Below are 18312 nucleotides of genomic sequence, written 5' to 3'. Positions count from 1 at the left end.
CTTCATTTGATTACTTTTCAAAATAATTTCTATTGATTAATGATGGCAAAGTGCTAATTTGATAGTGGGTGCAGAACGCCAGGTGAAAACCATTCTTTACATAGCCACATTTTTTGTGACCGCTAAAGTCCCACTTTACGCCAGCTAAACATGTATTTTGGCAGCAATCACTTTGCACATATCCTTACATCGGCCCCTTAATCCTTAAATCTAAATTCTTAGGAATTTGTCTTGTGCTTTTGAAGTAGTATGTAAATGACTGTACCGGATGTGATTTGTAATGATCAATGGAAATGTAAAATAAAACAAAACAGAATCTGTATTTTGGTTTGCTTTAAATTTAAGTGGCAAAGTGGTTAAAAATAACAGATGACACAATTTCCTGGTTGTGCATTTGTTAATATTTCCAAGGTTAGGTAACATCCACATTTATTACAGTAGCTTGGCTGTTATGGTCCAGACATGGTATGAATTCTCAGTATGTTTAGCAGGGGAACCTGGCAAAAAAGAAACCACCAAAAAAATTCACAAAATAAAATGGATGCTTCGATTTATTAAGGTTAAGCTAAACAAAGCTAAGGATACCACCTAGTACAATATTAAATCAACAAAGTTAAAATTACCTTATGACCACTACTCTGGGCAAACCAGTGCTATCCATTATATACAGTGCCTTGTATAAGTATTCACCCCCTTGGACTTTTCCACATTTTGTAGTGTTACAACCTGGAATTAAAATGGATTTAATTAGGATTTTTTGTCACTGATCTACACAAAATAGTCCATAATGTCGAAGTGGGGAAAAAAAATCTACATATTTTTCAAAATTATTTACAAATAAAAAACTGAAAAGTCTTGATTGCATAAGTATTCACCCCCTTTGCTGTGACACCCCTAAATAAGCTCTGGTGCAACCAATTGCCTTCAGAAGTCACATAATTAGTTGAATGGAGTCCATCTGTGTGCAATTAAAGTGTCACATGATCTCAGATTAAATACACCTGTTCCTGGAAGGCCCCAGAGTTTGTTAGAGAGCATATCTAAACAAACAGCATCATGAAGACCAAGGAGCTATCAAAACAAGTCCGGGATAAAGTTCTGGAGAAACACCAATCAGGGTTGGGTTATAAAAAATATCCCAAACTTTGAACATCCCCCAGAGCACCGTTAAATCCATTACTAAAAAATGGAAAGAATATGGCACAACCGCAACTCTGCTTACAGAAGGCCGTCCACCAAAACTCAGTGACCAGGGAAGGAGGGCATTAGTCAGAGAAGCAACCAAGAGGCCAATGGTAACTCTGAAGGAGCTGGAGAGATCCACAGCTGAGATGGGAGAAACCGTCCATGGGACAACTATAACCCGGACGCTCCACAAAGCTGGGCTTTATGGAAGACTGGTGAGAAGAAAGCCATTGCTGAAAAAAACCCATATCAAATCCCGTTTGGATGTTTGAATTTTGCCAAAAGGCATGTGGGAGACACAGCAAACATGTGAAAAAAGGTTCTCTGGTCTGATGAGACCAAAATTGAACTTTTTGGTCTTTGCGCAAAACGCTATGTGTGGCGCAAAGCCAACACTGCTCATCACCCTGAGAACACAATCCCCACAGTGAAGCACGGTGGTGGCAGCATCATGTTATGGGGATGCTTTTCATCGGCAGGGACTGGGAAACTGGTCAGGATTGAGGGCAAGATGGATGGAGCCAAATACAGGGAAATTCTAGAGGAAACCCTATTTCAGTCTGCAAGAGACCTGGGACTGGGGCGGAGGTTCACCTTCCAGCAGGACAATGACCCTAAGCACACAGCCAAAGCTACACTGGAGTGGTTTAAAAACAAGAACCTGAATGTCTTAGAATGGCCCAGTCAAAGCCCAAACCTCAATCTGATTGAGAATCTCTGGAAAGGCTTGAAAATTGCTGTTCACCAATGGTCCCCATCCAACTTGACAGAGCTTGAGCAATTTTGCCAAGAAGAATGGGCAAAAATTGCAGGATCCAGATGTGCAAAGCTGGTAGAGACTTACCCAAAAAGACTCACAGCTGTAATTGCTGCCAAAGGTGCTTCTACCAAGTATTGACTCAGGGGGGTGAATACTTATGCAACCAACAAATGTCTTTTTTTTGTTTAATTAACTTTTGTGTCACAATAAAAAAATATTTTGCACCTTCAAAGTGTTAAGTATGTTGTGTAAATCAAATGGTAAATATCCCAATGAAATCCATTTTAATTCCAGGTTGTAACACTACAAAATGTGGAAAAGTCCAAGGGGGGTGAATACTTATGCAAGGCACTGTATCTAAATGTAAATTGACATTTTGTGTACATCTAATACACTTATTGTACTGTGTGTAGATCTACATCCTGAATAGACAACATTTTGCATTCCAGAAAGATCTAAATTTGGAACTTGAGAACTCTTCTACAAAGCACCCACTGTGATGAATGAGTAATTTCAAAGAGGCCTTCATGTCTTTCTATAGTTAGTGAAAAAAAAAAAAAAAACATAAAAGTGATACATCTTTAAGAAAAAAAAAAAGTCTGATATATTTTGGGATATTATTTATTAATAAAATAAATTTTCACACCTGCAGGTATTGTAAGGCAAAGGTCAAAGTCGGTTGCTGGTCTCCGCACTGTAACGTAAACACTTTATAAATATCATAACAACATAATACTACTGTAATACAAACCAAAAGTCTGTCAGTTTGAATTTCCGACTAACATCCAAATTACATTATACTGCCGAGTAAGAAAAGAACTGACATGTGCAGAGCTGATTAATCTGACCACAACATGCGGGACCACAGGAGCTGGCAAATTCTACAGCAGCGGCAGGAATTTACCTACATTATTATTTATTATTATTTATTTCTTAGCAGACGCCCTTATCCAGGGTGACTTACAATTGTTACAAGATATCACATTATACACATTATACATTTCACATTACACAGATATCACATTATTTTTTTATTTTTTTTTATATACAATTACCCATTTATACAGTTGGGTTTTTACTGGAGCAATCTAGGTAAAGTACCTTGCTCAAGGGTACAGCAGCAGTGTCCCCCACCTGGGATTGAACCCACGACCCTCCGGTCAAGTGTCCAGATCCCTAACCACTACTCCACACTGCTGCCCTACATGCACTTCCCAGAGCAAATACAGTTTCTGAAAGGCTTTAAAGCCCCTTTGACACTTGCACGCCTACCCGGGTCCGGACCCGGGTCCTAGCTACCCAGGTCACAATCCCACGTAATGTGAAACCACGTACCTGGGTCGTACCCAGGTTAACCCGGGTCCCAGCGACCTACCTCAAGATGTGGGTCTACGCGCTCTGACCCGGGTTGAGCAAGACAAAATGCTTGATGGCCGTTTGTAAGCCGACACAATAACAAACAGCCACACAGCAAAATAGCCTATGTGAAGGTTTCCCTTCCGCAAGGAACATATCTGTTTATTCTGTTTAGCCATATTTCTGTTGCTTGAGACAAACCATGAGCCTGATTGCAGCAGGAATGATGAAACATTTGCTCTAATCAACATCTGGGCCGACGGTTCAATCCAAAGAAGCTTGGATGGAAGCGTCCGTAACAAGCTGCTTCCAGGGCATTGATACATGTATTGTTCACTTGCATCTGTCACCCAGGTCAACCCTACTTTATCAAAAGTAGTTTGAAATTGTGTACCCGGCCCACATGACACCGGTTCTGCCTGGGTAGGTTCTGGCCCAGGTAGATCATGCCAGTGTGACAGGGGCTTAAGTCTACAATAGGTGAAAGCAGAAACATCAACCAAACTATTCCCCAATCCACACTGCCAACGTGGTTACATGTATGTGGTTCTGATTTGGCCTCAGAGCTTCTGCTTAGACAAGAAAGGCTACTACTGTACTTATAGTACTGGTTTAGGACTATTTTAGGCTACCATATCATTAGACTACCATCTGCTTTGAGATGGATGCCAGTTTAAAATTACACTATTTTGTCTGTCCGTTTGCAAAGTGTGCATGATCATTTAGGGAATCATTAAAACAAGGGATAATGATATGATAGACTATGAACTGCATCTTTGCCACTGCTCTCCAAATAATAACTCTTAGGGGTAGATAGTTTGTGTTTCTTTTGGCAAAATAAATTCTCTGATAAGTCTGGGTTTAAAAAAATTCTAATCAGTTGCAGGTTCCTTTTTATATTTAGTTTACCACTACAGGCATTTTAGAAAGATTTCAGGTCATAAACTGCTTAAGATTTCAGGACTGCCAGCATGCACAGACCATAATTCAACATCTGTTACACTGTAGCCAAAAATTCATAATACAAAGGTAACAAATTGCTCATTTTATGTTTTAGTAATTACAGAAAATGAACGGTCAATTAACATGCACATTATTGTAATGTGGCTTGAAGGGCTTCATTCTTTAAAGCAAACAAATGAAGCACTATTACTGTGCCACATTATAAATGCATTTCAACTGATATTATCTCATACTGTGAAAGTGAAAGAATGAAGCTGCAAATCTACTTCCTGATCAGGAAGGGCGCTAAGTAAGGTTGGTGGTACACCTTCACAGGGATAGGCCGACTCGATGGTAGGACAGAACCGGAAGTTGGCCATCTAGGGGAAAGAGCGTAGCTGTAACACTGCTGAACGACTATTGTGATCAGCTGTGTTGTGTGCGGCAATTGGATAGAGCGGGGTACCGCATTGATCACTGGGGGTTTAGCAGTACAAAGGGGACGCAGCCACGCGAGTACGGCCGCTTACGCTGAAAAAGCAAACACGTCGGAGTGCTGCTTGTGTTTGGTAGTTTTTGTGTATTAGCAGAGTGCTACGAATCCAGGAGCTGAAGCAACCGAGCCAGCACGACCCCCCTGGAGAATCTATACTGCCACAGCACAGCCACTGGACATTCACTGGAGCACCTACACTTCCCCATCACCTCAACCTGTGTGTGCACTGGTGGACTGGATATTGTATTTATTGCTTTTATTTGGGACTGCAAACTCACCGTTCGTCTTACCCAAATACCATTGTTGGTACCAGGGGTAATCCGTTTGTAAATAAAGAGACGGTCATTTGTGGAACTACAATGGCTGTTTGGACATTCTATCCTTCCCCACACACTCACATCCTGACACACACATAAAACATCTGGTAATTCTCAGTGTTAACTAGCATTACAGTATATAAAACAGTTGCTATAAACCCTTACAATGTGATATTTCCATGAAACAAATTAATCTCAACCCCCTTCCCCCACAATAGCTGAGACATTTTCTATTGAAAAAGATACAATTACTGTGACTCTAAAGAAGAATATACTGTTTTTTTAGGTTTACAGTTTTGTTTTATTTCAAGTTTGGAGAAGAGCCTAAGAACTGTTGGCAAGTGTTCCCCAAGACTAAATTTTTTAATTTTTTTATAATTTAAATAATTAAATAAGAAAAATATTTGATTTCATTCAAATTTCAAATCATTCACCCAGCCGACTCTGAATGCAGCCAACTCATCCCAGTGATTACAGCTTTGAACAGTCTTCTTTGGAACGAACAGCTATTTGTTCAGCTATCAGCTATTCAGTTATCCCTGGAGCAGCAACAGAGAAGGTTAAGTTAGGGAAAACCCTATTGAAAAAGGCTGGCGGTCTGCAGTAACTTCTACACATCTGACTGAAGCCTACAGTACTAAGCTTCAGCAAACTAAATACTGCTGAAGTGCCATAAGGTTCAGGAAAAGATGGATATAACTAGACTAACAGCACTTTACTGGCATGTTTAGGTTGGAAGCTCATCTGTTTTTTCAAGAAAAAAGAAATGTAAGCTGTTACTGTATCTTATACAAGTTTAGCTACTGCGAACAGGTTTGGCATAATATTGCACTGGGGTACCCAGTCTAGAACTATAAGCAGGGAACTACTTGTCTAATTGTAAATAGGACCGTGGGAAAAGCCAGTCAGTAAACTGCCATTATCACAGCAGAACTGCCAGCTTGCTAAACAAAGCCCAGGAGTGAACGAATGAATGATCAAGCTCACAGCAAGAAAGGTTAGCCCAGTGTGACTCTTAGTTAAAAAGTGCTGACAAAGCAGCCGGGTGAGCTTCTTGAGCAGTGACACATTCAGTTAGGAGACACACATCACATAGTCATTTACAGTCTAATTATAGGGTCATTATTCTGTAACAATGAGGCCGTTACTGTAGTATACTTGGTACTAATGAAGTTGCATTTGATCAATTACAGTTATTATAAAATCAATATATATAAATGGGTAGTTATGTTACTTCACCTAATACAGTACCTAGTACCCCCAAAAACATGTCCACACCATAGCATGGAGGCATGGCCTATTTAAAAACAGGAATGCAGTGATTCAAAGACCATGCTACAATTATCTATCCATCTTGGATAAATAAATACCTGTTCAGCTCAAGTAACAATGTAACTTGACACCTAAGATTGCAATTGCATGTACTGTAGGCATATTTACTTTTTCCAAGAAGCTGGCACTTTTATATTGTTCTTTTTAAATATTTGTAAAAGTGTTTTAGAAAACACACATTATCAAATTGTTTATATCATCTTGGAGAAAACACTCTCATGACCCAATACTATTTGATGATAAAATGTGTGTGTGTGTACTGTATTAGGGTAGACCCATCGTCACCATTGGCTATTTGTCTGATGTTTAATTAGTTTAACAAATGTAACATTTTCTTGGAATGCCCCATAAGGTTCAATCATAAAATATTTTTCAAGGCTCAAAAGATAGTGATGCAACACGCAAATTCAAAACCCTTAATGTTTTCACCTAGGCCTACTCCTTTTTAAATCCAGTCTGCACCCAGCTACCACCAGACCCTCATCTCTCCCTACACCCCCACTCGACCTCTCCGCTCTGCCTGCACTAGAAGACTAGCTCTACCACCGCTACGCTCCCCTGCCTCCAAAGCCCGCTCCTTCTCCACACTTGCTCCGCAGTGGTGGAATGACCTTCCTATAGATGTCAGGACTGCCCAGTCCCTGACCACATTCCGGCGCCTCCTTAAGACTCACCTCTTCAAAGAGCACCTGTAGAACTCCTCTGTTTGTATCCTGGGACACTATCACCCTTCATGTAAATGTGCTTTATTTTGCTCTTATCAGCCCCTATTTTACTGCATTTAATCCTGTACTTCAGAATACTGTAATCTGCCAAGTTTTTAACCTGTAGTACTTTGTATTTAATCACATCCTGATGTAACTACCACTATTTAATCATATCCTGATGTAACTATCACTATTACCTGCTGTATTATTGAATTGTGGTTTGTCAAACTTGTACTTTACTTGAACAAAAGTTATTGTATTTCTTGCTCTTATTGTATTACTTGTATTGTAACGCTTGAAATGTTTTTGCTTACGATTGTAAGTCGCCCTGGATAAGGGCGTCTGCTAAGAAATAAATAATAATAATAATAATAATAATAATAAATAGGCCATGCCGCCATGTTTTTCTGGGGGCACTAGGTATTAGGTGAAGGAACCGACACAAACACCTAATGACTTTCCACTGTGGAAAACATGATATGTGTCTTTTTAAAGTAGGTGTGGGTTAGAATCCGATGAATACCTCAAGAAGTTAAGTTTTATTTTTAAACCAATTATTTATTTATTTATTTTTTTTCATTCAGCCTCCAATGACAGATTGGTTTGGATATTTATAGTCATGGCGTGCCTGCACTCTTTTCATTTCTGCTGAAGATCATTTATTTTTGGCTCAGCCACGTACACGTCAAATTTAGCACTGGAAATAGACAACAGTTTCGTCAACGCATCCTTCCAAAATACAGATCAGGAAGGCAGACCACTGCCTCTATAAATACCATTGTGAACACTGAAATTAATCTACAAGAGAGGAAATGGCCTACACTACATCTAGAATAGGGGTCCCTTTTACTACGGACAAGTGGACTACAAATATATAAATACTTTCAAATCCGAATTTTACCTAATAATATCATATAACATTTATTGATATGTATCTTATCTGGCAAATAACTGTGGACACTGACTCACTGATAAACATGGTGCTATTGCTATGCCTGAGCACCTGAAAAGCCAATTTACAGAGAATATGTAGCAAAAAAAGGATACCAAATAAAAAATAAAAAAAGATTTTTAAAAACACATACTGTACAGCAACATACAACAATTACGGACCAACATACTCATGTTTAACAAACCTTCATACAGTATATTTTGTTCTACACAACATTGTATGATGACAAAAAATGAGGGATTTTTCTTTTTATTTTGTGTGCTCATTCAAAGTCACAGTATAAAGCAGATACAGTGCCTTGCGAAAGTATTCGGCCCCCTTGAACTTTGCGACCTTTTGCCACATTTCAGGCTTCAAACATAAAGATATGAAACTGTAATTTTTTGTGAAGAATCAACAACAAGTGGGACACAATCATGAAGTGGAACGAAATTTATTGGATATTTCAAACTTTTTTAACAAATAAAAAACTGAAAAATTGGGCGTGCAAAATTATTCAGCCCCTTTACTTTCAGTGCAGCAAACTCTCTCCAGAAGTTCAGTGAGGATCTCTGAATGATCCAATGTTGACCTAAATGACTAATGATGATAAATAGAATCCACCTGTGTGTAATCAAGTCCCCGTATAAATGCACCTGCACTGTGATAGTCTCAGAGGTCCGTTTAAAGCGCAGAGAGCATCATGAAGAACAAGGAACACACCAGGCAGGTCCGAGATACTGTTGTGGAGAAGTTTAAAGCCGGATTTGGATACAAAAAGATTTCCCAAGCTTTAAACATCCCAAGGAGCACTGTGCAAGCGATAATATTGAAATGGAAGGAGTATCAGACCACTGCAAATCTACCAAGACCTGGCCGTCCCTCTAAACTTTCAGCTCATACAAGGAGAAGACTGATCAGAGATGCAGCCAAGAGGCCCATGATCACTCTGGATGAACTGCAGAGATCTACAGCTGAGGTGGGAGACTCTGTCCATAGGACAACAATCAGTCGTATACTGCACAAATCTGGCCTTTATGGAAGAGTGGCAAGAAGAAAGCCATTTCTTAAAGATATCCATAAAAAGTGTCGTTTACAGTTTGCCACAAGCCACCTGGGAGACACACCAAACATGTGGAAGAAGGTGCTCTGGTCAGATGAAACCAAAATCGAACTTTTTGGCAACAATGCAAAACGTTATGTTTGGCGTAAAAGCAACACAGCTCATCACCCTGAACACACCATCCCCACTGTCAAACATGGTGGTGGCAGCATCATGGTTTGGGCCTGCTTTTCTTCAGCAGGGACAGGGAAGATGGTTAAAATTGATGGGAAGATGGATGGAGCCAAATACAGGACCATTCTGGAAGAAAACCTGATGGAGTCTGCAAAAGACCTGAGACTGGGACGGAGATTTGTCTTCCAACAAGACAATGATCCAAAACATAAAGCAAAATCTACAATGGAATGGTTCACAAATAAACATATCCAGGTGTTAGAATGGCCAAGTCAAAGTCCAGACCTGAATCCAATCGAGAATCTGTGGAAAGAACTGAAAACTGCTGTTCACAAATGCTCTCCATCCAACCTCACTGAGCTCGAGCTGTTTTGCAAGGAGGAATGGGCAAAAATTTCAGTCTCTCGATGTGCAAAACTGATAGAGACATACCCCAAGCGACTTACAGCTGTAATCGCAGCAAAAGGTGGCGCTACAAAGTATTAACTTAAGGGGGCTGAATAATTTTGCACACCCAATTTTTCAGTTTTTTATTTGTTAAAAAAGTTTGAAATATCCAATAAATTTCATTCCACTTCATGATTGTGTCCCACTTGTTGTTGATTCTTCACAAAAAATTACAGTTTCATATCTTTATGTTTGAAGCCTGAAATGTGGCAAAAGGTCGCAAAGTTCAAGGGGGCCGAATACTTTCGCAAGGCACTGTATATATCCCTTTATCAAAAATTCCTAACCTAACCATACATAAATGTGTATTAATAACCCCAGGATATTTAAAAAATACAGATTCCAGATGCACTAAAATCAGTTAAACACAGCAGCAGCAGGCAGGAAACATGACAAAGACATATTGCCTCCAAGACGTTTAACAACAAGCCAATCCTTAATCCTCATAACATATAGGGTTTTGAGTACACAAAAACATTGTTCAGAACCATACCGGTATGTCAAAACATGATCACACACACCAAGGGCAAGGCAGTCTCTTAGGAAGCCAATACTTTTGGAAGTCAAAACCCTGTAAAAATGATATGGACAGGTACCATCTATTAATCAGCTGTGAGCTGCAGTACCACTCAATTGTCACTGAAGGAATCTGTGCTTTTAAAAACTGAAGCTGAACTCACTGAGGCTCGTTTTAGTAATTACTCCAAGTCTAGGTCATTTTCCCTTTTCAGGGTGATGGGTGGGGTGCTTAATAATGACCTGGCAGATATCACCCTCTTCCTAAATTCCAATCCTCTGACACAGCCTCAACAAGACTCATTTTACAGATTATTCTTTAAAAAAAAAAAAAAGAGTTCCTTAATTTAGGTAATTTAAACCGGTCCTCTGGGCACCTTTCAAACTTTCACCCCCTATTAATTTACCGCATCTAATCAGCTGAAAATCTTATTTTTTTAAACATCTACAAACATTACAGGGGTCAAACTGGCTGTGTTTGGCAGCGAGTCAGTCAAGCTACTGTCAGTCATGAAATTTAGTATGGTATGTTACAGCAGGGGCACCCAAACTGTGGGCCGAGTGGGCCGCGGGAGCAACAAAATTCTATGTGTATATATATAAATATATACAAAAATTATAAAAGGAACTTGAATCTCCAACTTTTTGTAACCTAAACAATTTAAAAAAGTCAAATTCTGCTAATTATTAGTTCAATTAAAGTCATCACACACACACACACACACACAAACACACAGTGCTCCCTCGCTATAAGGCTCTCGGTTATAACGAGCCTCGGATCTAACACTCCTACAGCATGTCCCCCAATTTGCTATACTAGTGATTCATGCAATATTTCTACAGTAAATACAGTACCGGTGTTGTTCAAACTATAAACAACTTCTCAGTCTAACTTCTTTGTGTAATTATATATATATATATATATATATATATATATATATATATATATATACACACATAGACAGATTTTTTTTTTTTAATCATTGTGTTACAGAACATGGACATTGTGTTGTTGGGTCATACAAATTCTGCAAACTCAGGACTAAATAGATTGTAAGACAATGGCTGTCCACCTATCTTTTAGTACTGCAGATGCTTTTAAAACCTTGGTTATTATGCTTTATAATCCCTTTAATATAAGATTTTCAGAAACTATAAACATCTGCCATAAAATAGTTATATTGGTTATACTGACAGCAAGTCTGCAAGAGGTTTACAGGAGGAGTTCTACATAGCTCGACTCATTTTTATTGTCATACTGTAGAAGCCAACGTCCCCTTGCCATTGCATTCAAAAGCAGGGCAAAGCTGTTTAATCATTTTAAAAAGTAATGACGTGTTTTGCCCACTTTGTTATGACAACTGAATCAGCCACCAATAAGAGACATCTAAGTCACACACAACCATGCCTTTTAAAGCAGATGTAGCACATGTTATTAATAGTGACCATGTGGATAACACAATGCCTGTCATGTAAAGCAGACACCAGACAGTTCAAAACTAAGAAAACCAGACGAACCACCATGTTGCGGTGAGAACTGCAATGCACTCCATATGTTTCTGTTAGATTTTATATAGGAAGAAGTTGGCTTCATCCACCTTACAATCCTTGGCCATGTTTAGGAAAACTATTCCCAATGCTTGACATTGTAATAGTGCGGATCCCATTCCACCTCTTTCAGAAGGACCATGATGGGTTCCCCCACTTCCCTCAACTGGAGTTTTCACAGAAGTATTGGATATTCTCATTTTTTTAATTTACTGCAGCACAGACACATTTTATCTCATCTAGCTACACTTGGTGATTTAGCATTTGTCCCACAAATACTGCCTATTTTCTCTGTGAACACATGGAAAGCCATACAGTAAATGATCTCTGTTGGGCTACGAACACGCTGTAGGTGACAGACAATAAGCTGCTACCTGGAAGATGCCACGTGGGCTTCCCCTCACAGCACTGTACAATCCCGACCTGAACACCCTCGCACCCTGACATCCAGCCAAGCTGTGAAAGACAATAGTGTTGAATTGCACTGTGGTTTTCTGACAGGATCTACTGTATTTTCCACCAGCTCCTGCCGAATAGGTTCTTTACTCATTCGACAGTCCGAGAGGAAATGAGATGGTTGGATAGTCATTGTACAGGAAAACAGGAAATTCTTTTGGCCCTCCAACATTTGCTGTTTATATAAGGCTATTTATTTATTTATTTATTTATTTACTTATTTTAATTTCTTGCAAGTTGGCAGCGTTGAGAAATTCAAGGCTGTCCTCTTATTTCTTAAACCAAATCTAACAGCATTAAAAACACCATCTCTTTTAGCGTGTTGCTAACTTGTTTGTACAGTTAGAGTGCTACCTAGGATGTTTGACTTATTTATTTATTTATTTTTATTATCGAAAATCCATTTCATAAGCTTTGTGCCTGTAAAACTTTAAAAATAATGATTTGCCTTTTATTGCACAAACACGCTTGTCTTTTGTTGAAAAGCACTGTGCAGGAGTCTAGTTTAAGAGGTTGTGTAGCAGCAGTATGAAGCATGCCCAGACTGCAGGAACAAAAAAACACAAGCCTGTTTATAAAATTTAGCTGAAATCTTGCACTCATCAAAATAGCCACCTTTTACCTCTGCAAAATGTAAGCATTTAAGGCATTGTAGCAGTACATTTTTAGAATTAATCTTGTGCTACTGAATTCCAAAATGTGTTGTTTATCTCACTTCTCTGTCAAGTTCATCCCATTGCAGTGCATGTGATAAATCAGGAGACTGCCTGCCAGACCATGTTTTTGAGAACACCCTGCTGTTCATTGCTTTTCATGTTGTTTGTATAATTTATATTGTTTGGGGTCACTATCTTAAGAATGATCCCTTCACCTGTAAGTCAGATGCTAGAAGGTATTGCATGTCTTTGTAAAATACTCTCATGTCAATGCATGAAGTACAGTATGTGGGATTCAATCTGATACTGACAGCTGGGCCTGACAATGTTTATACATGTGCATTGCATGTCTGTTCAAAACCTTTTGCTTATTACACAATGCACTGTAAAGAGTAAATACAACAACGGTTACTTCAGTTCTTCACTAAATATGTGGATGCTTTTTTTTTCTTCACATAAACACTTAAAGAAATTAAAAAAATTCTCCCATGCCAATTTGGATATGATAGAATTAGTGGTCTACCTTCATGAGGTGCACCTCTGCCAGTTAAGAGGCACCAGCAAGAGACCAGCTCCCTCTGGGTCGTATTCGGAGCAGTTTTCCCTTTACATTGAACAGTCTCATACAAAATGCTCCTCCGAAGGTCAGTTGGTGTCTAAATTGAGATGGTTGGCTTGCCAATTTGCATTCCTCCTTTCTCCTGGCTAGGTTGGCAAACTAGCCGTGTGAAACAGGGATCTGACATGCATCTTTCCAGACTGTGTGTGTGTGTCTATACACATTCAAGAATGAACTCCATTATAAATAAATAAAAATGTTCCTTCATATTTTTATATTTTCACCCTTTGCAACACTATCTGTAATAGGTCTGCTATGGTCTCACACGACATAAATGTTTACCATACCTCATGTTAAGCATGATTTGCTCTGTATATATGACCAATGCATTGACTTGGTAATGTATTCAAAAACTTAAATGTTTTCTCATTTTAAAAAAAGTACTCTTTTACCCTGAACAAATTATTACAGTATACTGTTCACAAAAATGTTATAACATAAGTTAAAATTAGAAAGCTAATAAGTTTGAAAGAGTGATGACCTTTCCAAAGTTTAAAACTGATAGTTAAGATTGCTAGATAAACCATTCATGTTTTCATATGTTTTTCTACACTATAAAAATAGACAACCACAGTATGGTGTGTTCTGGTAACATTTACAATCTGCAAGTGGTAAAGTCGGAATACATTATTTTGAGATCTAAAATCTATACAAGTACCAGAAGAAATGCAGACTGCAGTACACCAGTGTGATCATTTAAAGACCTTTAACCTGCAAATGGTTTTTTATTTTTATTTTCAGATGCATTAAACACATCACATAACAACGAGTATTATGTAATACAGTACTATAAATGTGACAGGGGTGGTGTAATTATTGGGAGCATCCGATAGGGAGCAAGTGTAATGTGTTGTTCAGTTCAGAACCATGCCTAAAATATTCAATCCACTATCATTAAAAGGGAGGACTAAAACCTATCAGGAGAATAACAAAAACAAAAAAATGAGATTTAAATACTACAAAATAAATAAAACATACAACTATGTGAAAAATTAATTATTTTATTAGGTGTATAATGCAGATGAAACAAAGTGACATTACACCAGAGGTACATGCATCTCCAAAAGCCACCACAACAAGCTATCAGCCCTTTTCTAGAAATGGATATACAAATAAAAGCTGCTATTAACACGATTATTTTCTATCTGCATTCTTGTCTTTTGAAACTGGTGTCAGTAGCATTCTTGTCTATTGCAACATGGGTGCCTATAGAATTCCTTCCTGCTGACACAATGGTGTCAATAGCATCTGCCTTTAATTAATGGGGGTACTTTGTTAGATTTCAGTGACCTCGTAATTAAAGCAAACAGCATATTGAGAAACTTTGCCATTAACGCTTTTTCTTTTTTTTCTTTCTATTTTTTTGTTCTTACTTCAGGTGGCTTTACAGAATGTTATATAAGATGATGTCACAGTTTCCAGCAGCCAGAGAGGCTTGCAACTTACTAAATTACTATAACACAGATCACCGGGTGCCAATTACTATAAACCGAGGTGCCTGTCAAAGTTGCTGTACCGCCATTCAATCACAGTGACTAAATAGATTACTCACTGTTGAAAGTATTGCTCCCCCTGCTGCTTACACAGACTTCAGCGGACTACATGTAATGCATTGTTGACAAACACATACTGTACGTAATGTAGATGCGTAAACAATACATATCAGTTTTCCCAGTAAACCATTACGGAATTTCATTAAACCCCCAAACTGTAAAGCTATGTAACTATCACAGAGCGCTTTTTGCCCCTGAAGCGAATGCACATGGTGTGCCAGTCAAATATAAACATTTGTTTGCATATGCAGGTACTGCGTGCTGGAAACTACCGCCTTGCCATCCCTAAATTGCCAATATGCTAATGGTTTGCCTAAATGTGCTACTGATTTTTTTTTTTTGTTTGTTTTTGTTCGTTTTTTTTTCTGACTGTGATGATCAATGACTAAAACACAGATGACTTTTTTTAACACTTTTCAAAACAGTCGTGGAAGTATATTAGATATAATTTTTACATTTGAAAATGTCTTATTTTTGGGACACCGCTCTGACAATGTTAAATGGTCCCCGACGCCGTATAAACACGTTTGTGTGTGTGTGTGATTATCGGTACAGTTTACAAAAAATGATCTGACCCTAACTGCACTGTTTTCCGAATCAGTCTATCATACCGCTCCCATGTCGTTCTACCAATGTTCATTAAACGTCTCGATCTAAGCACATCATGGAAGTGACAGTATGAGTGTCGTTAAATTTCTGCTACGTGAAACTTAAAAGGCTCAAAAGTTATTTATGTTAATAGGAAAATAGATCGTAAATAATACACCTACCTTGCCGATGCTCCACCCACTGTACGTGCAGCCTAGATGTCGTTTTACTTAAATTAAAATGCGTCTAGGTTTCCGATTTGTTTTTTAAAGCTTTACTTCTGCGGGCTCTGTTTTTCTGGAGTGATTCATACTTGGTTCTAAAAAGCAGCCTCCTGCGTCGCCTCTACAGCGCATGTGTGACCTCACCGGCCGCTACAACAAAGTTCAGAGAACAAAGTAAACTTTTAGCTTCTTTAACTTTCGCATTACGTGCCTCGGCTGGAATTTCTGGGATCGTTTTTTTTTTTGTTTTGTTTTGTTTTGTTTTTAATCCACTTTAAAAACACAATCTGTGACCTTGATGCTTCTGTTAGTATCTACAGACTATATTGTTTTATATGTTGACATTTTAACGCTGCTAAGAATCTTTTTTTTAATTTTTTCAAGGGATGTACAGGATAAAACACTGAGGATACAAATCACATCCTTTTCTAAAAGCTGGCGAGGTGATCAACAAAGTACAGCACTGTTAATTAATAAGACTTGTTTAATTAATAAATGTTTTAACTCTACAGCTCTACAGTGACTTGTTTGTTTACACAAATATACTGTAATTGCAGTGTTTTACTCATAAGCAATAGGTTTTAAATTCACCAAATTATTTTTTTTACTTGAGACCTAAATAGGATTAGGAAGAATAGCAGTATCACGCTGCGCCACCTACTGGTAACCCTCCTGTTTGCATTTTTTAAATTATGTAGGGCAGAATTACCGCCAGGAGTGTGATGGTGGGAATATAAAACAAACACAGATTAATACATTCTACCAAAATGACGAAGGTTGTGTTAACTGGGGTTAGTGTTGAAGGGTAATATTAAGAGCATTCACATACACAAATTTTAAAATGGTAGCAACACAAACATCCATAAATCTTGCCTGTTGTGCACGTCCATTCGTTATAGATCTCAAATTTGTAGTTTTGAAAAAAAAAAATATATATATATATTTTTAAATCTGGTACTACACAAGGTTAAAGAAATCTATGTTTGAAAACTTGTTTCCTGTCATTAACCAACCAGCTGTTTCCACTATGGTCTGAAACACTTCAGCCAGTAACATGCTTTGATCCAGAGGCCATTTCTGAAGTTAAATGACAGGGATTTTCTTTGACCCGGTGGTGTAGTCGACGATAACCGCAGGTAAGCAACGTGTTCTGTTTGCGTGAGTATTCTGTGATTGGTTGTTTGTGTTCTGTTGTTAGACACACTTGACCTGCAGGGCGGTCCTAGAACTGTTAGCTTGAATTTAGCGCACCGTCGGGTCTGTGACTGTTCACGTGAACAGTACACTGTGTAAGGAAGCATCAATCAAACATTCTTTCATTTTTATGGAAATACTAGTTTGTTTCGGTATAGAATATTCCGGTACGAAACCACTTTCTGTCCTAACTCACTTTTCAATACCAGTACAGTACCGCTACAGTTGCGATATACCTGTCAACATTCATTTATGTTTAAATCGACAGTTCGGGTTCTGAACTCGTTTCCATGACGACAGCTGTCACATCTGTTAGAAATTGATCCAGCTGTTATGTAATACAGCATGTTTTGCCGTCCTGTCCATGTACAGTATTTTGTTTTGGTGTTTAATCATTATTAAGAGACTGGCCGAACGTGAAAGGATGAGACGAACAAAAAGGCGAAAACAATTAGCCGTCTTTAAAAGCATGAGGTTGCAAAGACAGCGAGGTTGCAAAGACAGCGGGCTTGCATCACGGCTTTGGGAATGCATTTTTATTTTTGTATTTTTTTGTGTGTGCTTTTTTTATATTCCCTAGGGATTTTATTTTAGAGCGGCAATGCTCTCAGCACGCTTTACCTCATAGTCATCATCACTAATTTTGTGGAGATTACTTTGTCACTTATTTTGGCATTTTTGGTGTAGCCACCATGATAAAGGTACTGCTGACCGTAAAATGTAAACTGTCTAAGGTATTTAAACTGAAAAGCAAGACGTCCGCGTGCTTCAGAATATTGATTTACCTGTATCGATACCGTGTCGGTTTAGCTGTCCACAAGCTGTTCAAAATAGTACCGGTACGAAACCTGCTCTTTCAGGAGTTTCGTACGACATCGATAAGAACACCAGTCTGGACAGATGTTTCGGTACGGTTCCGCAACGATACCGGTATAAAAATGCTAGTGTGAACAGGCATAAAACTAGTTTTCAGTGAGTACCAGTTTGCAGTGCATTCTGAAAGCAGTTTTGGCAGTTGCGAATCGATGGATGAGGTCATAAACGAGCCACGATTTCAGACGCTGGAGACATCAGCTCCTGATCTAAACTTGTGGCCTGATATTTGGAAACAGAAAAAGTGGGAAGAATTTAAGGAGAAGTACATCTGGTTTGGTGAGTATGCGTTAATATTGTGAATTCACAACAGAGTTGAGTAAATGATTAAACCTTCTTCAAATATGTATTTTATTAAACGTTTTATTAGAGCCG

At 38.5% G+C, this 18312-nt stretch overlaps 1 protein-coding gene across 4 annotated transcripts in view; it reads right to left on the bottom strand.

Annotated features, from left to right (window-relative positions):
• The window catches only part of LOC117402906 (ras and Rab interactor 2-like), a 92014-nt gene extending 75952 nt beyond the window's left edge, over window positions 1-16062 (bottom strand). For 2 of the 4 annotated variants that reach the window (XM_034004530.3, XM_034004538.3), the window contains exon 1: window positions 15829-16062. The gene's annotated coding sequence lies outside the window, so the exon portion shown is untranslated. The remainder of the gene's footprint in view (window positions 1-15828) is intronic. The other 2 variants (XM_034004533.3, XM_034004539.3) reach the window with 1 other exon arrangement.
• Between the last annotated feature and the right edge of the window lie 2250 nt (window positions 16063-18312).

The sequence above is a fragment of the Acipenser ruthenus genome, chromosome 5 (genome assembly GCF_902713425.1).
Source record: "Acipenser ruthenus chromosome 5, fAciRut3.2 maternal haplotype, whole genome shotgun sequence".
Lineage (NCBI taxonomy): Eukaryota > Metazoa > Chordata > Actinopteri > Acipenseriformes > Acipenseridae > Acipenser > Acipenser ruthenus.
Note: the sequence above shows the minus strand (reverse complement) of the source record. Positions and strands in the feature narration are given on the sequence as shown.